We start from the raw sequence: 12,197 nt of genomic DNA, 5'->3' as shown, positions 1-12,197 counted from the left end.
GATGGTAGCAAGTAAAGGATTAGGATCAGGAAACCTGGGGCAAGTTACCCCACTTTTCTTACCTTTAGTTTCCTCATCTGTCAAGTGAGGGTAATCCTGTTTCGTAGAGTTGAAGAGAAAATGGATGTAACAGTACTTTCTGGATTGTACCGAACAGTAGACTGTAAAGGAGAGGTGGGAAAGTGGAAAGGGTCTCCCAAGCCTGGCCTTCTGTACTCTGTGGCCTCAAGCTGATGAGCCAATGCCTCTCAGCCTTAGTCTTTTTATCTGTAAAATGGAAATGTCAATACCTGCCTTGCAGGAGTGTTGTGAAGATTAGAAATAACATATGTAAAGCTCTGGCAGATGGTAGGTAATAGATAAATGGCAATAATAGTTATTGTTACATTTCCTGTGGAGATATTCACTCTGGGCGGTTTAGGATTCTTCACCTGGAGAAACAGCTTCATTTTGTAGATGTCAGGATGACCAAAAGGCCCTGCTAAACGCTCATGGCAATAACTGATAAAAACAGATAACATTTTTAAAAATCAAAGTAATCATGAAATCATTAAAAAAAAAAAAAAATCAACGAGTCCAGAAAGGCATCAATCTGCTGCTTACCCCCTTACCTGAGGCAACCATTTAATTTTTCTGCTTTTAGCTCTTCTGGTGGTTATCTCCATTTCTCTAAGTAATGTTACCCCTATTATTTTTTAAAAATTAAACTTGTTTTTGTCATAACGGCACATGCACATAGGTTTGCTTTGTTCTTTTAAGGTCAAATATCATTATAAACTGATACTAGAAAACAGCTGTCCCCTGCCTCTACCCCTTTTTTCCCTTCCCTCCTGTCCTGCTCCCAAGAGCATACACTTTTGATCCTGTTAGTTTTTTTTTTTTTGTGGTACGCGGGCCTGTCACGGCTGTGGCCTCTCCCGTTGCGGAGCACAGGCTCTGGACGCGCAGGCTCAGCAGCCATGGCTCACGGGCCCAGCCACTCCGCGGCATGTGGGATCTTCCCGGACTGGGGCACGAACCCGTGTCCCCTGCATTGGCAGGTGGGCTCTCAACCACTGCGCCACCAGGGAAGCGTGGTCCTGTTAGTTTTTTGTTCTAGTGTTTCTCTCTCCATATATCTAAGTAATATGCTTATGCAGCTATCTCTGTCTTTAAAAAATTTTTATTATGGAAATTTTCAAACATACAGTACTAGAGAGAATAGTATAACAGATTGTCATGTACCACCCATTACCCAGCTTCAAGAATTGTGACCAAACTTGTTTCATCTGTGCTTGTGACCATTTTCGCCCTGCTCATAGATAATTTGGGGATAAATTCTAGACAACATTTCATCAGTAATTACTTCAGCATGTATCTCTAAGAGAATAACTCCTTTTTTAAAAAACATAACTACACTCCCATTATTACACAGTAAAATAATTAATAATCCCTTATTACTAGCAAAGGTCTCCAATTAACTCAGAATATTTATTTTTCAAATGAGATCCAAACAAGGACCACACAGAACCTTACCGCTCTTTCTTTATTCATCAGTTTTAGACACTGCCTGTTGACCTCCTAGGATGGCGCACGAGGCCTTAGCCTTGTTATAAACACCACAGCCCCGCTCACTCTTTTCTCCCTTACCCTTTTCTCCCAGCACCACAGTTTTTTGGTTAAGTTCGTATTCACTGTTTTTCAGTGTTACGGCACTGTAAATATTATTTACCGCTGAGCCAGTAACGTTCTAATTATTTTTCCTTTCTGTCTGACGGTTTTCCTGGACTTAACAATAGCTTCTGCTTTAACATGCTTAGTTTTCCTTGTTCCGTCGTGCTGAATCTTTCCCGTAGACTTTCAGTACAGTTTTTGGCAAGCTTGTCAGAGTCCCATCCTATTTTCCTGGAGCTTCCACCCTCCTGCTTGAATCAGACTGACGCCCCCTAGGCTCGCGAGTCAGCCAGGTCCCAAAGCTACCTTCTTCTTCTCCCCCTCCCCTCCCCTGCCCTTCCCTCCCCTCCCCTCCCCTGCCCTGCCCTCCCCTCCCCTCCCCTCCCCCTCCTCTCCTCCCCCTTCCCTCCCCCCTCCTTCCCCTCCCCCTCCTCCCCCTGTGCCTTTCACTTCTGTTATTAGATCCTTGCTTTTCAAAATCTTACTTTTTGGGACTTTCCCTGGTGGCGCAGTGGTTAAGAATCCACCTGCCAACGCAGGGGACATGGGTTCGAGCCCTGGTCCAGGAAGATCCCACGTGCCACGGAACAACTAAGCCCGTGCGCCACAACTACTGAAGCCCATGTGCCACAACTACTGAAGCCCATGCACCTAGAGCCCGTGCTCCACAGCAAGAGAAGCCACTGCAATGAGAAGCCCACGCACCCCGCAACTAGAGACAGCCCACACGCAGCACCAAAGGTCCAACGCAGCCAAAAATAAATAAATTAATAATAAAAATAAGTTAATTACAAAAATAAATTTTTTAAAAAATCTTTTTAGTTTAAACCCTTGTTTAGGTAAACTTCTCCTCCAGTACATGAGTGATAAATTGTTCTAAGTCCTTGCAGTTCTGAAAATGTCTTTATATTGCCTTTCTGAGTATAAATTCTAGGTTCCAAATCATTTTCTTTTAGAACTTTTCCCTTGGAAAGCATTGCTCCTTTTCTTCAGGCACCCAGCATTGCTGGCAAGAGGTCTGATACCCGTCTGATTCTTTTTTTTTTTTCTTGGAAATTACTGGAATTTTATTTGCCTCAGGCTTATGACTTGCAACCAAAGACATTGTGCAAAGAAAGCAAAGATTAAGTACACTTTAGGGAGAAGGAGACAATACACATTGGTAACAGGAGATCAGGTTGACAAAAGAAGCCATCCATTACACTATATAGATTCTTTTCTCTTGAAATAATCTGTCTCTCTAGAAACTTGTAGCATTTTTTCCTTATGAATTCTGAAAGGTCAGGACACTATGTCTGGGTGTGGTCTTTTCTCATACTCTGTGCATTTTAAGCTTTGCAGTTCGAAGATGCAGTCTTCCTTCGGCTCTGGGAAATTTTCCTCTTGATTTCTTAGATAACTTCCTGTTGTACTTTCCTTTACTTTCTATTCTGTTCTTTTTATGGAATTCCTATTTACTCTGACATTGAACTTCTTGGAATGTTGTTCTAGATCAACATACTTTTGTATCCTGTGAATATTTTGAATGATTTCCTTTTCATATTTTCCAGCCCTTCTCCTGAATTGTTAATTTCAGTATTCATATTGTTAACTTCTAAGAGCCCAGTTTTGTCAGCTTATTTTATGCTTCGTGGACACAGTATCTTCAGAGTCTCTCTGAAGATGTAAGAATTTTTCTGTAAAGCTTTTCATTTGCCTGAATCTTTTTTCCCATGATGGAGTCTATTTTCTCTTTATTTCAGTCTCTGTCATGCTGTTGGTTTTCCTCAGATGCCCTATGATAGTTTTTTCTTTTTGCCATTTGTAATCAATAATAATAGCCTCCTTTTAGGAGCGAGGCCAGGGGTTTGCCTGGGGTTCTGCAGAACTTCCTGACCCTCTGTGTGCTGCGAGTGTGTTGTGGGCAGCTGACTGGCGCAGGACCTTCAGTGGGTCCCCTAATTTTCAGCCCTCTTCCAAATCCTCTTGATGCTTGCCGTCCCCAGGCCCAGAGCGTCCCTGGGCTTCCACATTTCCAGTGGTGCTTTCCTGCCCCTATGCTCTAGGCTTCATCTTCTATCTGTCGTCATGCTTCTATGAACTGTTTCTGTCTTTTAGAAATTATTTGGAATGAAATCTTTTGTTTTCTAATGATCCTACTCAACAAGAGGGAAATCCCGATTTGAAGTTTAGAAGACATGATACTTTTTTTTAAAGCATAAAACAGTTGCTTTAACCCAAGCCTGGACTATCCGGGGTATGTGTGTGTGTTTAGAAAATATTTGTTGAATTTCCTATTCTGTATCAGTGAACGAGGGAGACATGTTGTTGACCTTGTGGAGCTTACAGTAACGTATGTTAAGGGTTATGAGAGGAGAGATGGAGGGTGCTGTGGGACCCATACACCTAGGAGAGCTCACTTGGCTCAGAGGGAAGGCCTCCAGAAGGAAGTGACGTTTCATCTGGGATCTGATGGCTGAGGAGGAGTTAACCAAAACAAGAGGGTGGGGCCAATCAGATGTATGTTTCAAGTGCAGGGTCAGAGACAGCCTCAAACCAATAGAAGGGCTTCCTACTGTTGGAGCACCAGGCTGTGCAGCCGCAGGAAATCCCCTGCCTTCTGGGGCCTGGCATTCCCCATCTCAAAAATGAGGAGACTCAATGAGCCTGCTCTTTTCAGCTGTAAAAATCAACAAGTTTAAGATTGTTTAAAATTAACTCAAGTGTGGAGATCCATCTCTCCCATAACTGCCCCAATCTGAAACCTGTCTCTTGCTGGTGGGAAGCAGGTATTAAGAAGGCTGAAAAAGGCAGGGGAGGGGCAGTGTGGTACCCTGCAAACCTCCCCATTTTCAAGGTGCATTCTCACAGGGACCAGGCTTCCCTTCCCCTGCCAGCTCTGCAGCTGGCACACAGCATCAGCAGCGGCCGGGGCGGGGGGGGGGGGGGGGGGGGGGACCGGGAGGTGGAGCCTCAGAACATCAAACCCTGTACACAAGGCAGCCAGATGTGCTCCAGACCAAAAAAATGTATCAAACAGTTGTCGTCTTTTGTGGAGTTGACTCCTCCCCCACCCCCAAATGACTTAAGTTTCTGAATTCAAACATTGTTTTGCGTGTAGGTGTGGTTCTTTCTGGGTCCATACCCCAGGAGGTTAACAGGCTGTTTCTGATAGTAGAATGATGGATGACCTTCCTCCCTTTTTTTCTGCTCTTTTCTATTTTCCTATTTTTTTACAATAAGCAAGTATGATTCTAATTGGAAAGAAAACAAAATCTACTTTGATTTATTAAGTCTCAGTCTGTATGTTTCTCAATTAGTTTCGTCTGGAAAAAATGGGGACCTTCCAGCTGTGTGGTATAAGGATTAAGTGCATTTGAAACGGCATGACAGCTGAAACTGGACTTTTTTTTTTTTTTTTTTTTTTTGCGGCCCGCGGGCCTCTCACTGCTGTGGCCCCTCCGGCTGCGGAGCACAGGCTCCGGACGCGCAGGCTCAGCGGCCATGGCCCACGGGCCCAGCCGCTCCGCGGCACGCGGGACCCTCCCAGACCAGGGCACGAACCTGCGTCCCCTGCATCGGCAGGCGGACTCCCAACCACTGCGCCACCAGGGAAGCCCTGAAACTGGACTTTGGTAGGGTGAAAAGTTAATTGTATTTTACGGCAGTTGTTTGGACTAGAGGGTGGGTAGTGGTGGCCAGAACTTATTCGTTCACATACTCCTTTAAACAGATAGCCATCAGTTACCAGCTGAACAAGTTACTCAGGTGATCTGTGTCTGGAATTTCCTCTTGTGTCAAGTGGAAAAATTAAATATACCTACCTCATAGGATCCTTGTCGAGATTAAGTGAGGTAATTTATATAGAGCAGTTAGAACATTATCTGGCATGTGATAAACATTCAGTACAAGTTTTTGTTACTTTTGGATTTCCTTATTTTAATAAATGTCTCATAATATGTACAGAATGCTCATAAATTAGACACGGAGCTTTTGCTTAAGAAGCTCAAATTCTAGCAGCAGAATAAGATCTGTCCAGAAATAAATATGCCTCAAAGGAGAAAAGGTAAGTTTCTTAAGAGAAACAGATAAAGTACTAAGGAAATTCAGAGGGAGAGAGCCCCTCCGGACTGGGAATGAGGGGGTGGGAGTTAAAGGCAGCTTTGGGACAAAGGGGCTGTGTGAGCCCTTCAGACCAGCCCTGCACGCTGAAGCTGCCAGAGTTTCCTTTATCCTCAAATGGAGCCAATCTTGCTGGCTGTGAAGATCTGCCAAGTTTCCTGCAGGGAAACATTTAAAAGGCAGTAGAGTAAGGGACTTAAGGGGACAGGCCTGGCCCCAGGCAGCCTGGCTTGGAGCACAGACTCCGTCACTTACTCCAGGGACCCTCTGAGAAGGCTAGTCAGCCTCTGCACGCATCGGTTTTCACAACTGTAGGATGAGACCGTGAGTAACACTTCCTGTAGCTGCTTCGGGTAGGGATGCCATCCAGTGGGGTTTACAGCACAGAGCGTGGCCCCAGTCCATAGAGTGTATCATCTGCCGTGGTCAGTAGTGGAGAAAGGGAGTGTGCTGGTGTTGTCACAGTTCTCTCTTCTTGGCTTCTGTCACAGATGGACAGTTCTTCAGTCTGCAGGGCAAGTGTTACAAAATACATGTTGTCGAGGAAAACGCTATCTTTGTTTTTATGAATGGGCTCCTTACTAGTATTTTTGTTCAAGTAACAAAATGTGCTTCAGAGCACTGAGGGTGATGTCAGTAGGCTGACCTGTCAGGACACGGGCTTCATTTCCTCACGCCCACTCATACTTCTGGAATAAAGGCCCAGCCAAGCAATGCCCCACCTCCAGGCCCTCAACGCTGAGTGTCACTGCGAGCACACAAGAACACGCCTGACAGCGCTCCGAGGCTTTGTTCCTTACTCATCCTGACATTCTAGAGAAACACGGGGCCCTTCTCTGGCTTCCCGACATTCTTGACCTTATTCATTGTCACGTCATCCTCCGGGCAGAGGGTGGTGACAATGAGTCAGAATTAGAAAATAATGTCTTTTCTCTAGGATGTGCCAGCTGATTTTACAAGTATTTTTAAACTTGTAGTCTGTGCCAGGCACTTAAGCCACACAAGAACCTTGAAGAGTGAATGCGGTTGTTACTCTCATCTTACATTGGAAACCAAGGCACAAAGAAGTTAACTTGCCCAAGGTCCTACACAGGTAGAAGGTCCAGGGACAGGTCTCTTCAGGCTGCTGACTGCTGCTCTCCACGGGTGACCAGACTGGTGTTCTTTTTATTCCACTACAGTCTCAGACCAACTTGTGGGAAAGCCTTCAGCATGGCACACTCCCTCCTAATATATAGCCTATTTGCTTGGACCTTTTCTGATTAACATCCAGGTTTTCTGAAAACTAATTAAAATTCTTGTTAAGTTACAAACTACCACAACCTTCCTCCCACCTATAAATAGCTTCTTTCCCAATAGAGCTGTAGTCCCAAGTAGCTTTAAAGCAAATCAGATCTGCACCATTTGGGGGAGGGGCGATTGAAACCCAGACTTGTTTCAGGCCACACAGTATTTTGGTAGAAAGGCAGGTAAAGCACCCCTCTTACCTAGTAGCCAGAAGTGTTTCCTATTAGCTAACAGATTGACTACCTTTCCCCATCTCAGGCCTGGTTGAACCCAGGAAAACTCTCCTTCCCCACTGGTTTTAAGAAGTTTAGCCCGTTTTTCAAAGTGGAGATGATCCCGTGTAGAACTAAGGGCCAGGCTCGGTGGATTAACCATCTTGGAAAGTAGCACTGGCAGTTGTGGGCACTTTGGCCTCAGCAGGAGTTAAAAGACCCAGTTTCCAAGTCTGGCCTTTTCGTCTTGAGCTGTGTGACCTCGGGCATGTCACTTATCTTCTCTGTGTTTCGTTTTCCTATTCAGGAAAAGGAGATTAATAATGCAGTTCCCTGGGGACCTGATTCTCCTCAAATGAGAATCAAAGGAGATTAGGGACAACAGTAAGAGCCACCATCTATCATCACTCACCTGCCAAATACTTTCAGTTCCCTTACATGTGTTATTTCATTCTCACTGTCCTAAAATGGAGGCCCTAGTGTTGCATTAAAAAAGAAAGAAAAAGTTCAAAGGAGTTAAGTCACATAGGATCCAGATCTACATCCCTGGCTCCCAAACGGATGCTCATAATCACTATGCATGTCACATTGCTTCCCACTATACACCAAAGCAGAGAGGCTTTGTCTTTCCTGTCAAGTACTCTACAAATGCAAGAGATTAATTATTATCTCTAGTAACCACTGCTGTTCCACGTTAGTCCCTTAGGACAGTTAAATTCTCTTGCTGCTTTATCTTACCTAGTAGTTTATGCTGCCTCTTTCCATGTCCCCAGGACTTGTTCAGTGAATTCTTGGGGGTTTTCTCCCAGAGAAACAGTTCAGCTCTACCATAAAGGGGGTTGAAGGAGGCTGAGCGGAGCCAGGCATCTTGAGCAGAGGCCTTGGACCCCTCCAGGGTTCCTCCCTCCCTCAAGTGCGTGGTCAGCCAGCTTGTAGTAAACTTCCTTATGTTGCATTCGTTGACGAGCTCGTCTGTCACTGAATTTTAGAAGTGGCCACCTTATAGTAAACTTCCTTACGTTGCATTTGTTGATAAGCTTCTCCGTCACTGCATTTTAGAAGTAGAAGACACCAAAGCCCTCATTTCATTGATGGGGAAGCTGAGGTCCAGAGAGAGAGATGACTTGCTTGAGGTCATTCATTCAGTTAAGAGTGTGACCAGGACCGGAACCCAGTTCCCCAGGCAACAGACTAGTGCTCTCTCTGAGCCTTTGGAGTGGGCACGTGGCATCTCCCCCAGTGAAGGACAGACTCATGCACTCTGCCCAGCATGCACCTAGGAAACTTTAGGGAGAAATTCGACAACTTGGAAAATTGAGAAGGAAGAAGGAGATGGGGGGAGGGATGGAGTTGGGGTGCAGCTTCTAACCCTAACTAGTGGCTCATACACCAAAGAAGTGAATTAGACCACAGCACGGCAAACTAGGTAAGCTCACGGTTAGCAGTGACTGAGAGGCAAAGGGATTTATGCTGGGAGACCTGGCCCAGGGAGTGGATAGGAAGCCTTTTGTCACTAAGGCTGCAGTGTTGAAAATGGAAGGAAGGATGTTAGGCAAATGTGCCGGCCCGGGATGCAGTTACAGCCCCCGCAGCTCATTGTCCAAAGGAAATGGATCTCTCCTGTGGACGGAGAGGTGGAAACTGAGCAAGGGAGCTGAGTGGTTGACATCATCAGGCTGAGCATTGGGTTACAACAAATGGGGACTTACTTGGCCCGAGACGTGGGAAACACCCACTAAAACCTTGAAGTGCATTTCATTTAGGAGACGCGGAGAGGGAGAGAGAGAGAGGGCACGAGAGATCCTGCCTGCACCCCTGGCCCGCTCTGCTAATCTTGCTTACCCTCGGAAGGGAGGCGTTCTGAATGCTGGCTTCTTAAATTCGACCTTCCCTTCTGACTGAGGACCACTGGACTTTGAAGGAACTCTCTGCTCTCGTAAGTAGAACTTCCTTCTCTGTCGCCACCCCCAGGGAGAAGCAGACTTGGAGGTAGGGCTCTCTGGAGAGCTTGCTTTCTAAGCCTGTTGGTCACAAAGTGTCTATTTTTTATATTATGATTTATTGCTTTGAAATTAATGGCTTTGTCTGAAACTGCCTAGGGCTAGAGTCTGAGCCTCAAGGCTCGCAGATGGGCTCCAGTCAAATGCTGTTTCACTTTGTTACCCAAAGAACTTTGACAGAGTACCTAGAACTTCGAAAGCAGCTCCTTGCCCCAAATATAGGTGAGGAAATAAATCCTCCCTTAGAAATTGGTGTTTGGAAAATCTTTATTAATTTCTTTTTCTGATTACCATGGTGGTACAAAAAAATCTTAAACATTGTAGAGAGAAATATCTCTGCAAATGAAAATTCCCTATAATCTTCCCCTCTTCAATGTACATCGGCATTTTAAATTTAAGATACAGATACAATTAGATTTCATGAAGTTACCTCAGCACTTGTGCCCTGATGCCTCAGTGACTGCATAGGAAACTCCAAGATCGAGATCTTTAACTTTGGCTTTGTGATCTTTTTATTGCTTCCTTTAAAAAATGTACTGTTTATTCCTAGAAAATAAACAGAACGTGTAAGTCTTTGGGCGTTTTATTTGTTGGCTTCTGTGTTCAGGATTTTAAACCGAGGGAGCCACTCTGTGCAGAGAGGAAGGGAGGGGGCGGTACCAGTGGGTGCTGGGCTGAGGGTTCTCAGGTGGCTTGAGATACAAGGCTTGCAGGTGCTGTGTGTGCTCCATCTAGCCTCCTAGCAGGTAAAAATAGTTGAAAAAAATCACAGTTAAAGAAGAGAGCCTTCAGCTTTAAAAAAACAAGAGCCACCACATAATAGAAGGGCCACCCAAGGAAACCGTGGAAGCCTAGGCAAGTGTTTCACTCTCCGGGCCTCAGTTTCCTCATTTGTACCTAAATGAGGGTTGAAACTAGATGATCGCTTTACAGTTGACCCTTGAACAACATGGCTTTAACCTGCGAGGGTCTACTGTTCTGTGGATGTTTTCCAATAAATATGTGCTACGGAACTACATGATCTGCGGTTGGTTAAATCCATGGATGCGGACCCACAATCTAGGTGGCCGACCTTAAAGGTTATACTCGGATTTTCGACTGCACGGTGGATTGGTGCCCCTCACCCCTGTGTTGTTCAAGGGTCAGCTCTGTTCCCAAGTTCAGTTTGAAGTGAACCACTGAAATCTCCTTCCCCTTTGAGGAGACCCCTTAGGGCTTGAGGAGCAAAATGCCCTTAGTTTTCAGGATCCTGGAATGGGTGAATACTGGTGCCTCTAGGAGAATTAAAAGAGGTCATAAAACAGGCAATATTAAGTTACTTCTGAGTTGAAAGTGTTGTCAGGTTTTGTGTTTCTGAAGGAGAAAATCTCAATGTGGTGTGCACGCACACCGGGGAGGGAGGAGAAAAAAGAATGAACCGTGCTGAGCACCTGCTAAGGGCCAGGCCCCGTGTTACCCTCATCCTTTCACATAACACCAGGTGGTCAGTATCATCATTCCCTAACTCCACCAACAGGGTAAATCTCCACTATACGTTCCCGTATTATTGCGAACTCCTTCCTAGTGTTCACCTGAGCTGTGAGAGCACCGAATCCTAACCACTAGACCACCAGGGAGTGTCATACCTGCGCTGTGCTTACATGGTTATTGGCGTGACATCAGTTCACTGCTTCCACTAGACCACATGCACCGTCTCCTCTGTCACTGTACCTCCTTGCCTGGTAGAGAACTTGGCGCATAGGTACAGAGAAGACACATCAATTTTAACTTAAAGCCCACTGTCCTTCTCCCTAACTTGGCAAAAGAGAGGCAGAAAAGGAGGGGAAATCTCCTTTTTTGCCTCCCTCCCTCCTCCATCTCACCGAGACACAGCCTGCACTGCTGCAGGGAAAGGGTACCAGAGCCAAAGTACAAAGAAGAGCAAAAGAAGTTGTCAAATCTTGGCCTCTGAGTTTCCAAGTGTCCAGATCTTGGCAACTGAAGGGATTTTTTTTCGCTTTAAGGCCATCAGAGACCCTAGCCCTCAGGAAGATGCAGTATTTAAAACAATTTGTTTGGATTAAGATCGCGGTTAACTGGAGGGTTCGTGAAGCCCCTTAGCATATCTGAGAGCTGAAGCATAACTTCCCCAGCAGCTAAGCCCTTTGAAAGTGGACTGTTGCTGCCAGGGCAGCACCCCCGGGCGTGGGCAGCAGGAGGGCCCGGGCCTCCGTCACGGCCTCACCCAGGATCTTGAGCCCCAGAATCTCAAAACTTTGGCTGACTTAAAAAGTCGTCCCTCTTCCTAAGGTGTTGGTGAGGAGGTGATATTCTGGAAGGAAGGTACCTGGTTTGGGTTTTTATTTATGTTTAAATTCGAATGCTTATCCAGTCTGTCGCGCTCTCTAGTTTCCTACCTGGTCTTTGGCCCCTGTGGGCACTTGCATTTGTGGCCCCCGGGCTGGTTGGTGTCCCCAGTCCCTGTCACTCTAGACAGCCTAGGGTTCGAGGAGAAGTTGAGCCATCTCAGACAGATGACCCCCCTCACAGAGCGTGCTCCTCTTCTGAAAAGTGGGAGGTCACAATTATACCTACCTCAGACAGGTGCCCTGAGGACAAAGCAGGATAAAGCTCGTAATGCACTTGGTTGGTCCAAAAATACATGCTCAGGATTAGATGCGTTATGGTTTCCAGAAAGAGAAAGTTAGGTGACGTCACAGGCACCTGCCCCCTCAGTCGCAGGATGGCATTTGCGTGAGGAGCCTGAAGTTCTCTCTGAACTCCTCAGTTTCGACCCCCCATCCCCTACTGGGCCCTGGAGCTGCCATGCTGGCTCTTTAATCCAAACCCCAGCAGTGTTTCCTGTCACCCACTTAAGTGATGAGGCCAAAAGCTGAAGTGGGCGCTGTTCTCTTGGGACCCAAGGTCCCTGGCCCAGCCGCTGAAGGAAAAAGCTGGTGACAGG

The 12,197-nt window shown here is 46.0% G+C and overlaps 1 protein-coding gene across 6 annotated transcripts in view; it reads left to right on the top strand.

The window, feature by feature from the left end:
• PKIG (cAMP-dependent protein kinase inhibitor gamma) overlaps positions 1 to 12,197 on the top strand; it is a 100,306-nt gene that overhangs the window by 54,314 nt on the left and 33,795 nt on the right. Inside the window, exon 1 of one of the 6 annotated variants that reach the window (XM_032604439.1) lies at positions 9,015 to 9,189. The exons of 4 other annotated variants lie outside the window; for them this stretch is intronic. The gene's annotated coding sequence lies outside the window, so the exon portion shown is untranslated. Of the gene's footprint in view, positions 1 to 9,014; positions 9,190 to 12,197 lie in introns of those variants that run through there. One more of the 6 variants, XM_032604436.1, reaches the window with a different exon arrangement.

This window comes from Phocoena sinus, chromosome 15 (genome assembly GCF_008692025.1).
Source record: "Phocoena sinus isolate mPhoSin1 chromosome 15, mPhoSin1.pri, whole genome shotgun sequence".
In the NCBI taxonomy this organism is placed as follows: Eukaryota; Metazoa; Chordata; class Mammalia; order Artiodactyla; family Phocoenidae; genus Phocoena; species Phocoena sinus.
This window is presented reverse-complemented; position numbering and strand designations above follow the sequence as displayed.